Source organism: Grammomys surdaster, unplaced genomic scaffold (genome assembly GCF_004785775.1).
Source record: "Grammomys surdaster isolate TR1022 unplaced genomic scaffold, NIH_TR_1.0 372, whole genome shotgun sequence".
Lineage (NCBI taxonomy): Eukaryota > Metazoa > Chordata > Mammalia > Rodentia > Muridae > Grammomys > Grammomys surdaster.
The window spans coordinates 359,965-372,335 of record NW_021604791.1 but is presented as its reverse complement, the minus strand read 5'-3'; the positions used below and the strand labels follow the sequence as shown (position 1 = coordinate 372,335).

At 36.5% G+C, this 12,371-nt stretch overlaps 1 pseudogene; it reads right to left on the bottom strand.

Annotated features, from left to right (window-relative positions):
• Window positions 1-5,029: 5,029 nt before the first annotated feature.
• On the bottom strand, window positions 5,030-5,154 carry LOC114632304 (annotated as a pseudogene).
• Window positions 5,155-12,371: the final 7,217 nt, after the last annotated feature.

The following is a 12,371-nucleotide window of genomic DNA, read 5'->3' as shown; positions in this document are numbered from 1 at the left end:
TTAAGCTTGTCATAGAGTAAGAAGTTTTAGGAACTTATCATGATTGCCCTCTGGAAGACACACCAAGCAGCTGAAAGAGTCAGATTCAGATATTTCACCCAACCGATGAACAGAAGCTACTGTCCCCTGTGGTTGAATTAGGGAAAGGCTGAAAGAAGCTGAGGAGGGCAACCCTGTAGGAGGACAAGCAGCCTCAATTAACCTGGACCCTGAGATCTCTCAAATACTGGACCACCAACTAGGCAGTATACACCAGCTGATCTGAGGCTTCCAACACATATACAGCCGAGGACTGCCAACACTGGTTTCAGTCAGAGAAGATGCATCTAACCCTCAAGAGACTGGAGGGCCCAGGGAATTTAGGGGTCTGGTTGAGTGGGAGGTAGGGGGTGGGGACATTCTTATGGAGACAGAGGTATGGGGAGGAGGTATAAGATGTAGAGCAGACAGAGGGTGATGGGGGAGGGGGGAATAAAATCTGGAGTGCAATAAATAAATAAATAAATAAATAAAATTTAAAAAGAGGTTTCAACTTTTTATTTTATGTTTTTATTTCATTTTATGTGTGTTTTACTTGCCTGTACCTCTGTTTTCCATGTGTATGACTGGTTCTCATGGAGACCAGAAGAAGGCATTGGGTCCCCAGGAACTGGTGTAATAGCTGTTTGTGAGCTTCCATGTTGGTGTAAGAAATCAAATGTCCTACAGAACTGTAATCCATGCTCTTAACCACCAACCTTTCTCCACTCCCAAGGAAAAATTCTTTATGTACTAATACTTTAAAGAATATTTGTTGAGTAGAGATATTGTAAACATATTGTGGGAGTGACCAATTAAACAGTTTTCATTAGGTATTAAAATGAGTCACCTGATAAGGAATCCAAAATATCTTGTATAAGTATTTACCTTTTGCCAGGCACTGTTAGCTCATGCCTTTAATCCCAGCACTTATGTGGCAGAGGCAGGATAATCTCTACGCAGTCTGTTCTACTCAGGTAGTTCCAAAATATTCAAGGTTACAAATGGAGACTCTCTCAAAAAAAAAAAAAAACACCAAAGCAAACAAACAAACAAAACACCTTTCTTTTAAAACAAAACACAGAGCTGTGTGTTTGAGGCCAGCTTGGTTTACATAGTGAGTTCCACAAAAGCTAGAGCTACATAGTTGAAACATGACTCAAAATTTAAATTGGAAAAAGGAAAAAGAAAAATATAATAAGAAGAAATACAAAAGGAAAGAACTATCCTGTTAAAGTTTTGACATACAGTTTTGAAATATATTTGGATATATTTGGACATTATTATTTTTACTTTAACATAATTCCATAATCATTAAATGTTACTCAGGTTTGTAATTTGTTTTTATCTTTACTTTATGTGTATGTGTGTTGCAGCCCGTTCTGCTGCGCCAGCCTGCGGGTCAGGGTCTAGCAAGAGAGAGTCGGGATGGACGGGTGAGAGACGCAAAGAATGGAGACAAGACAGAGGTTCTGATCAAGTCTCTTTTATTGAAAGGAAATCCTGGATATTTATACCCTTTACCACGTGCCTTGCCCTTGTGGACAAGCACAGCTGAAGGCACTACGTCATGTGCCTTGTAGCGTGGATATCATGTGTGCCTAGCTAACAGTGTGGAGACCATGCGCGCCTAGCTGCTGGCAGCACTAAATAGCAAAACAAGATATGTGAGAAAAAAAGATGTTTATCAGAGTGTGCTCAGCTGTTGTGGGCTGTTGAAAACAAGTCTTTTGTCAGGGTATATGGCTCGAGATGGCTGCAAAGATGATAGCTGCTTTTGGCTAGGAGTCGGCTGTGTGGAGGCGTGTATGCTAAGTACAAGCAGTTTCCTCAGACTCTGAAGGTAGCAACAGATGCTTCAGTACTAGAGACTCGACTGACCATTGTCAGTTAATACACTTGTTTTGGGATTTGAAACCAATACTCTCAAAGTACAACCAATATTCTCAATCATTCCTGGACCATCTCTCCAATCCCAATGTGTGGATTGGCTAACCAACTGTGAGACTTTTACTTGGAAAATACTATTTCTCCAGGTCTTGTCTTTGTTACAACACAACTCCTGCATCTATGTCTCAGGAAACATCCAGAAGACAGGATCGAAAGATGGTAAGAGAGGTCAAGGGAATGTCCTTTGACTACTGATGGTACTACCTTCAAGACAGATCAATAGATTTCTCCTGATTACTTTTCAACAAATTGTTGTGAAAGCCTGAACCTGGTTCTGCACAATCTCATAAGCTTCTTTTACTTCCTGTGACTTATTGCTCTCCTGAGATGGATCCAACATTCGTGAAGTGATGCAGAAAGGAGGAACACTTGCAGGAGTCAGAATTCTGCTCTTGTTCTTCCAGGCTTTAATCTGACTCATTAACCTTCCCTTTTCTGCAAATTCAGTTTGTTTAGAGCATATTAACCTATAAACAAATATCTCTAAATACAGAAGATTAATAAAATGGCGTGTGAGTCTTCTTCTAGTTAACAATTTAGTCTTGCCAGTAAGATTTTCAGGATTTTCCTTGCCAAAGTTTACAATGTATACATCTAACACATATCTTCAATATTTGCTCACACTGGAAAGGCTTCTAAGGTGATACACTCACTCAGAAACACTAAATAAATGAAAAGTACTGTACCAGCCCTATGAAAAATCATCATTACTGTTAACAATAATTACAACCAAAACTCTAATTTCATATGTTATATCTGAACACAGGTTATGGTACACACTCCACATGCTCCTTAAGACATAATGCTAAATCCTTAGCCAAATTTCTATAAACGTATGATTGAAACATGATAAATACCAATGTTCTTGAAAGGTGTGTGTGTGTGTGTGTATGTGTGTAGATGTGTGTGTATTTGTGTTGTGTGTGTGTGTTTGTAAGCATGTGCATGTGTATGCCACAACATTTTCTGGATGTCAGAAGACTACTAGCAGAAGTTACTTCCCTCTTCTACCATGTGGCTCCCAGGAATCAAACTCATGCCCTGCCATTTGGTGGCAACTGTGTCTTAGCCTACTGAGCCATATACCAGGAAAAAAAGAATTTCAAAAACAAATACAAACTATATTAAGATTGCCAATTCAAAACATAACTTTCTGACTCTCTTACAAATTACTCAGAGACTATGTCCAAAATAATGTTCCATAATATTAATCAAATTTAATTTGTTTATTTCCTGGGGAATTTTTCAGATAATTAGATTCTACTTTTTTTTCAAGGCTTTTTTTGTGTTTCTGGAAAATTATAGATAGAATAATAACATAAGATATGCTAGGAAACATGAAATTTAGGACAGTGGAGATGATTTACAAATAGGGCAAAATGGGGAGAAATTTCCTTTGAAATTTCTTGGACCTTAGTGAATAATTATTAGGCCAGGGACTTTGATCAATCCTGTTCTTCCCATATAGCAACTGTCAATCTCTCTTAGGACTGTTGCTAATATAGTTTGTTATCCTAACTAACCACTCAGCATTTATTATGGAATCCTGATTCCAAGTCAATTCTGTTAAGACAGAATTGATTTTGGATTTCCCATCATATAAAAGAAACACAAGATTAGTTTCAGTGAATAATATTGTATTTTGCAACAGTCTTAGTTAAAGACAGGTATCCTTTTAAAAGCCATGCCAATTTAAGGAAGGATTTTTTTGTCTGCTTTAAGCTTTACTGTAATTATAGCTAGATGTGAGATCTTAACTTCTACCCTTAAATGTGATTGTTTTATTGACTGTTTTTTATCAAAAGGCAACAGAATAAGCTCTACTTTTTCCAGCAAAAAAAAAAAATGCTTCCTTTTAAACATTGTATTAGTACTTTGTGAATTTCACATCATGGACCCCAATCCCACTCATCTGCACCTCCCTTCATACCTGCCCCACACTTGTAACCACCCTAACAAAGGAAAAAGTCTTTTAGTGTGTCACAGTGTATCCTACAGTACACTCTTTTTACACATCTTTATTTTCAAACGTTCATTGCAATGACTCCTTGGTTTGATATGAGGCCTCTGGCTTCTATTACTCTCTCAAGACTTCAACCTTAGATATCCTGTTGTTCCATTGTTTCATGGAGATCCTGTTAGTTTGTATATGTAGGACTGACCCCTTCATGAACTCCAGCAGTACATCAACTGAGTAGGCCAATCCAAAGGTCTGGAGCTGGGCCTGAGATGTATCTGAGCTGGTCAGCCCTCCAGCTCTGTAGGTTCGCACTCTCTCAGGGATAACGCATTGGCATCTGTAACCAAGGCCAGTTCTAACCTGATGCCCAGGCAAGGTTCAGGGAGTGCCCTCCCAAGTCCTGTAGCTGATGAGAGATGTGCCTTGTCACAACTGGTGGTCATCTCATGTTAGCTCCTTGTCTGGGCCTCCTGGCGCCAGACTGGTGGTTGTCTCATGTTGAGCCCTTCGATTCTCCTCCCTATCCATGCCAGCGGTGCATGGAAGACAGGGGCGAGCCTCCACTCAACCCTCTTTCCCCTCGACCAGCAAAAGGGTGGCTGGTCCTTTGCAGTGCGGTGCATGCCCTTCCAATCCAGTGTGTGCACACTGTTGGGCCCCATTTTATCCCTGGTTTGGGCCTTGAGGACAATCCTGAGTCTGGCTCGAGTTTGAGACCTGTCTTAGTCACTTTCTTACCTGTGTGACTCAACGGGACCTCTTTGTCCCTGCATCTGCTCAGCTGTTGCTGATGTAGAGCTTTGCATTTGGCCCTGTCAGTCACCCATACCCTCTGTCACCCTTCCTCACCCCTTCCATCATCTCACCCCACCAAAACCGCTCCTCCCTATGCTCCAAGTTTATATAAACAAGTGGTCGTTACATTAAAGTTGAGTTCTTGCTTTGATAAGACTCCAGGCCATGTGTGTTTCTTTGGACCGCTAACACTCACCATCTTGCTCAGCTCTGGAGAGACCCAGTGGGACCAGGACCTCTCTTTCCTCTCGTCTGGACCTGCTGGCTTTAAGGAGCTGAAAATCTCAGGCTTATATTTTTTCAGGGAATATCAGGTTACTAATCATTCAGATGTTGATAGGTCAGAACACTGAGCATAGCCTGTCTTCTCTCTTCCACGTACTGACACACATGTGACACAGCAGTCACACATTCATGCCTCTAGTGACAAATTGCTTTCTTAAACACAACTTCTAATATGTAAATTCTCCATCTAGAATTATTATTGCAGAAATGCAACGCTGACGGTTAGAAAAATAAAATGCGCAGTCAATCATCCCCTTAATGTTGGGAAGCTCAAATTTTGGTACCAACCATCCATCATATTTGTATTGCTATAAGGTTTTTCTCAATGTTTTCTAGTCACACCATTGAAAATACTTTTTATATATCTTCTCTTGATATCATTACTTCAGACTTCATACAGTCAACATTGAAAGCATAATACATTGAAAAGTATATATTACAGTAACAATCATCTGCAAAAATCCAATAAATGTATTTTTTAAAGTGAGTATGGTGTGTTAAAAGTGAAATTTAGTCATATGCATTAGTGACAAATATTTATCTTTAAGAAAGCATGCAGATAAAAATTTTAAAAGGTAAATCCTATTCATTAAACATCATGTAACGCTTCCAAATAAAGAACCACTTCTCATAAAAGATTACATTGTTACATAAAGTTTATTTTCTCTAGGAGAAAGAAAAGTTTCTTTCCGTTAAAATCCAAATAGGAGCCACAAGTGATGACATCCCCAAGTGAAAATCCATACATTAAGATAGTTAAATGTGTAAGAAAAAGACCCCTCTTTTCTAAGCACAGCAGTACTACCTAGAGAGGCTGAGGAAGGAACACTGATATCAAATATAATTAGTGGAGTACACCCATCTTATTGTAAGACAGAATTCATAAACCAGCCAAAGGATACATACATCTGCATAGAAAAGTAAACTAGAATATTCCTCTCGATTAATAACAATTTCAGTAAGAAATATAGACCTCTCATGGAAATAAAGGACTTTTGCCAATCTTATAGTCATGTTACCCTTAGTTTCTAGATAACTATGTTGACTAGCAGTCAACAAATCTTAATGTTAATCTCAAAGGTATTCATTATTAAAAATACAAATATTAATTGCATTCATTCCTTGTGAGATAATTTACAAGTTATGAATATTTTTAAAATAACTTGTTTTCATATATGCAACTGATAAAAAAAAATCTAATGAAAAAAACAATTCACATGTCATTTTGAGGTAGCATTAGTATTTTTGTTTTCTGTTTGTTTGTTTGTTTGTTTGTTTACCTTGCACAAAAACTTTCTGGAGTACAGTTTAATTAAGTAAGAGTATATGAGTGAGAATATTTAATATAAAATTTTATTAATTTTAGCATATTATAAAATTTGTCTTGACCATACTTAACTCTCACTCTTCTCCAAAAGTCCTCTGAGATTATTTCCATTACTCCCCTCTGTTTCAGATCCCTCTTAAAATTACTTCTTGATGGTTTTGAGAATATAATTTAATTAAACTATTTTCCCTTCCCCTTTCTCTCCCAAACTCTCACACATACTCCTCCTTGCTCTCTTTCAAATTCATGGCCTCCTCCTTAAAATAAGTATTGTTGTGTATATGTAAAACATAAACAAGCTCACATGACTGCAAGAATGCTCATATTGGGGCAATGCACATCCACGTGCACTGCCTTTTCCTGTTTTGTTCTCACTATTGTAAGAATGCATCAAGTTAAACAGGCCAACATGAAAGATATTTTTGTGATTTCTTGAAGTAAGCCACTTTAGATGGGGGACAGGACATATTGAAACATTGCTGACCAATGTGACTACACCCTCTTTGTTTTCACAAATATCACGTGGATCTGACAATATCCTCTTCTTCAAGTTTTGAAATTTAATATAAGGTAATGCTATGTTTTAGTCACATCTAGTAGGAGCTTAAGATGTTGAAATCTCTACATGAACTTCGGTGACTTTCCTTAAGGCATAATATGAATTATAAAATAAAATAAATCAATCTACTGTGTTGTAGTAATTAGTTAAAATCAGCCTCTGGCTCAAGCCGACTATCTAAGCTGCCGAGGCTCTGCCTAGCTCAGCCGCCATGTTTCTCATCTGGAGGCCACGTGCGCTCAGCACCTAGAACCACCGCTGCTAACCACGAGACACCAGTGTGAAAGATAGCTCTGCCAATCTTACATGCTGTGCACGCAAGGCAAGGCATTGCCGAGACCATTCCGCCATCCATGTGGGCCCAGTAAGAGACTGAGACTCTAATTCTTATAGATTAATCAAAGGCTTTATATGTTTGGTAAAGCTCAATAACAATATGCCCATACAGAGAGTTGTTTCCCAATTAGCTAACCTAAATAAAAGTAGTTACCTGCACTGTTCTCCATACCTGCCTGGCTTTCCATCCTCCTACATCTCTCCCTCTCCAGCTCCTCCTCTTCATTTTCCTCTTCCTCTCCTAACTCCTTCCACCTTAGCTCCTCCTACACTACTGAAAAAATGAAATACTCCTAATGAATGGAGAATCTGGACTCTGGTGTAATGTCTTACACTGCTAATGTCTTAGTTTTATAAAGGGAACACCAGCTGCAAAGATTTCCATGATTCTCTCAGAAGCATGAAACACAAAATACCATTGGCCAAAGTTTCAGTGACCACTAGGAAGATGTGTTTGTTTTCACAGAAGATAGATGTATGCCTAGCCAGAAGTTGTAACCTAATTTCCATTACTCTTCCTCTGTACGGGTCATTACTACAGCTCTAGAAATATAAATTTCTTCCAGCTCAGTGCATCTGACAGTATTTCTTACTTCTACTGTGAAACACAATTCATTTCCCAGTAACTTTTCTCTTCTATCAGCTGCAAAAAGAGAGCTTTTAAACACTCTTCATTTTTACATAGAAGTATTTTATGACACACTGGGATAGGAGAGCAGTGACGATATCACTGATCTGAAAGGAACTAAATGCTTGATGCATTCTCTTAAATGCAAACAAGTAGGAAGTTAAGAATTGAGGTTGTTCCTAGGCATGTCTTCCTTTCTTTCCATAGTACCTGTTCCACACTAATACTATATCTCTCCCCAGTTTTATTCTTCTAAAATTTTAACTGGCTATGTCTGGAAGTTTAGTTATAATAGGAGAAATTCATGAAAGAACATTTACTATAGTTTCTAGTTCAGACTCAAGTGTCTAAACAAACCAAAATTTCCTAAAATGCATATTTAAAAATTTATGCTACATTTAATTGTGCCTCATCACAAAGAATAACCAGACAGCCATTCCTCTGCAATTTTTAACACCTGGAGTGGTTTTATTAAGACATCGTGATTTTGTCTATTATCTACACAATGAATAGCCTGAAATTTGTATCTTTAGATTTAGTTGTTCCTCGAAGCTTTAGATTCATACAGCCAACTGTTAGTACCAACAGGATCACTCTTATATGGAACTGGGTTTTATGTGTAAAAGAATCCCGAGATATTGCTTCTCTGTCTGTAATTATGTGACTACCAAAGACATTTCAGATATTGATGTTTCTCAATTGGGTAGCTGGCTTAGTTTTGGTTTAATATTTAGCTTCATTACCTGAGGATGTACAAGCTTTGTCATGACAAGAAACCTTTGTCACCCATTCCACCTATTCCATATCTCCCTTTCATGTGGTAAGCGAAAAATATTTCTTGAGGAAGTTAATAGACCAGCACCTAGATTCTTACATTCAATAGAAAGAGCATCAAAATTCTATAGCACAGCCAGGTGCACATCAGACAAAGGCTGTCACTCTATCAACAGCTAATGCACTACTGCATGTCAGTCTTGGATTTCTGATCTGGCAGTGCTCCAAGACTTTCACCATTTAGGAGGCCTACGTACATTGTATTTTTAGTAGTACTTGGAACAGTCATTGCCATGCTGGTAGTGACCTGCCCATACACCCAGGCTTCATCGGAGTCATGCCATCTCATGATGGCTCAATATTCTAGGCCTGTTGACAGTGGAGTGGAAACTATGCGTTCCTGCTTCCAAAGCCTACAGAGCTTATTCTGTATAACCAGGATCACCCAAAGAAGTCTATTAGCCTGGTTTGTCTCCACTGACTTGTGTACCTGCAACAGCACTCTAAAAACAAACTACACACATTTCCCTCCTTGGTGGGATAGGATAGAGTCTCTCAGAAACAGTGGTATGTTGCATACAAATGGACATTCTCTTTGATGACACTCCATGCCAATTTCCAAGCACTTTCTATTTCCATGTATTCATGCTAAAACAACATAAAGGATCCTTAATATAAAAAAATAAAATAAAATAAAATAAAATAAAATAAAATAAAATTCTACAGCATGGATGACTTTAGGAGTACATGACTTCAACTTCACATTTAGAATGGATGATTTTGACCCTTCTATATATATTGTGTTTACTTTCACCATAAGACTAACATCCACGGCCCAGTCTTTAGACACTAGGTCATTCCATTACTTAGACAAATGTTAATATTTCTCGAAAGTTTTAGGACAAGGATGGATTAATATTCAGTAATTTTTAAACATTTGAAAATAAAGTTTAGTGTAATGCTTAGATTTATATGAGTGTTTTATTGAAGCTCTTTAGAAGTGATAGCAGTGCAAAATTATTTCCTGTACACTATAAGATATAAACAATGTTACTAATGTGAGCATCTGGGAGCATAAAAACTAATTTTATGCAGCTGAAAATTAAAAGAGTGTTTTACTGGGTAAAACAATTCACTTGAAAAGTAGATGATAAAATATGACGATAACAAATATAATGATGAAAACCGTTAATAATAATGCTAAAGAGTTAAATTGAGGTAAGCAGAATACAGGATATAGATTTTGAGATTATTGTCTTCAGGTGCGTTCTTCTGAGAATAAATAGTAGGAGTAAGTCAGAGAGGGAGAGGATGCTGGAAAATAGAATAGTTTCCTCACAACCATCTCCTACAAGTTAGTCTTTCTTCATGTGCATCTGCTTTTCCAAACAATAATGTAACAATGCTGTACCTTGATATAATGACATGTGTATGGATGTGTCACAGATAACATTAATTACTTTTCTAAGGCCCCCCCTTGCATGTTAATCAACAGCTAGAGATGCATTGCCCTGGCTTGTAAATGTTTTCAGGAAAGAAAGGAGCCCAGAAGTACAGATAGAGAGAGACTGAGAAAGCAATGTGTTTTCCTTGAGCCTTTATAAACTGGATAACTCTTTAGAAGTTTTTTGCTTTGAAGAAATTGCATGTTTAGAATTGGAAAAGAATTTTAAAATATCTTCCCCATATTACCTCTTCAGCGAACTAATCAAGTACAGGTACACAAAGGTTTTACATAGTGTGTGTGTGTGTGTGTGTGTGTGTGTGTGTGTGTGTAGTCTACAAATGACTAATCCATATATAAATATCCATATATATGTATACATATGTAATTTCACTTTTTAAATGCAAAAATTATATGATAATCAAATCTCGTAAATTGACACACATAGCATTATTATACAAATACATATAAATTATTTTTATGGATTATTTTCATAATAAATGAAGCAAGTAAAAATAAAACGACATTCAAAATATATACTTTATGAGAAATAGAAAATATCTTATTATCAAAATTTAATTATATCTTAGTACTCTAGTACTCAGAATACATATGTCATTAAACACTGATATGAAATAAAAGAGTCTATGACAGCATAATATTCCGAGAGGATATACTGAGTACCCTAGTGATAAATATTCAAATCGACTTAGAGAATGAAAGGAATATAATCTATCTTTCAGAGTAAGTTTTTAAATTAATTTCTAATTTTTAAAGAACCTTTCCTTAATTCACAAATCTGTTCAATTTTCCCCAAAATGTGTGCCAAAATTATTCTGATAAAATAAAACATTAAACCAGCAAAAAGAAAATAATCATTGGAAGAAAATTAATTTCTATCTTCAATTAAAACAATGGGCAAAATATATTTCTTTAATTTAATATAGCAAGCTTCTTGTTATGACAGATATCATAAAAAATGTTTCTTCATTTTCAGCATTTTTAAGAGAGATAATCCTCACAGCCTGAAGGTCTGACATGGTGAGACCCAGGAAAATAATGTTTTCAGGAAAACAAAGTTTTGTAGGGGCTGACCTAGGACAGGTTACAATATCAATAGTAGATTCAGACAGATGGGGACACAAGTTAATCAGTACACTTATTTTATTTGATGGTCCTGTCTGGACTTGAACAACACAGAAACAATTTTGGAAATTTCACATTGGAGATGTTCCCTATTCGTTTGAATGATTATGTTCTAAAACCTACACCAATGTTTGCTTTAAATTTAATTACTTGGATTTTTCATTTTTAATCTCTTAACCTGTCTTCATGAGAATTATCAATGTAGCATTATGTATGTTATAATTCATATGATGAATTTTAAAAATATTAATTTTTTCTCGATCTAATTTGTAGGATATAATTGGTATAAACCTACTCTCCCTTCACTACAAGTCATTCCACATTAACTTGTTATAAGCTAGCAATATCATATGTATCAATCAGCAAGTGACATATCTTAAGACTTTCACCATGCACTATGCTTATTATGAGGTATTTCACAAAAACCTTTGGAAAGACAGCACTATTGAGAGTATTCTCCCGGTTCATGAAACTTTTGAAATCAAAGGAAAGAAACAGTAAAGACTAAAAAGACTATTTGATACTGAGTCAGAAATTTTTCTCTGAAGTCTAAGAGAAGTGGTTCTTTTAAATATAAAATAATCTGCAGGGGGGAAGTTATAATAACAGACAGAATATAAGGCAGATAAACAAAGATAAAATAGCATAAGTAAGTGGGGTAGATGAATTGTTGGAATAGTGTGTGGAGGTCAAAGAAAATCTGATGCCAACCTCTAAGAAGAGCCTTGGATGTTTGGGACACAAACACTCTCAAACAAGATTGTGAAGAAATTGTAACTGCTTATACTGATATCAGATTCATATAATTACTCCAAAGAGAAACATATATGCCTATGTTTTGTACATGAAAACGTATAATATACACATCTTCCAACATTGGCTTGATTTCTATATTTTAGAGACAAAATTAAGGAAGATATTATATTATTGCTGCCCATCTGGGGAAAATTGACCAATGTCCAAAAATACCTTTGTTATCTAAATACATACCTGTAGTTCTGTGTATGTACACCATGCTGCCCTGGTACCTAAGATATGGAATATAAAGGTCTATTTTATGACTCTTTGAAAGATGAAGAAAAGGACTCAGTTGGTATACCTCAAGGGACTGAGTGAAGGGAGCAGAAAGAACAAAGAAAAAGGAAGAGG